Raw genomic sequence first — 387 nt, forward strand, 5'->3', positions numbered from 1 at the left:
AAATGTTAGGTTTTCTACCTTTGAAGAGTTCATAGGGGGTTTTCTTAAGAATAAGTCTTATAAGAACTCGATTTGAAACATAACAAGCAGTGCTAACTGCATCAGCCCAAAAGTATTTTGGGAGGTTAGTTTCATTTAACATTGTTCGAAACAGTTCTTCTAAGGACCGATTCTTTCTCTCTACAAGACCATTCTATTGAGGTGTTCTAGGAGCAGAAAAATTATGGTTGATCCCAAGATCATCACAGAATTCCTCAAAAGAGGAGTTTTGAAATTCTCCCCCATGATCACTTCATATAACAATGATTTTTAGAGATTTTTCATTTTGAAATCTTTTAGCATAAATTCTAAAGGCTTTGAATGCCTCATTCTTATGTACTAAGAATA

Source organism: Lupinus angustifolius, chromosome LG16, assembly GCF_001865875.1.
Source record: "Lupinus angustifolius cultivar Tanjil chromosome LG16, LupAngTanjil_v1.0, whole genome shotgun sequence".
NCBI classification, from domain to species: domain Eukaryota; kingdom Viridiplantae; phylum Streptophyta; class Magnoliopsida; order Fabales; family Fabaceae; genus Lupinus; species Lupinus angustifolius.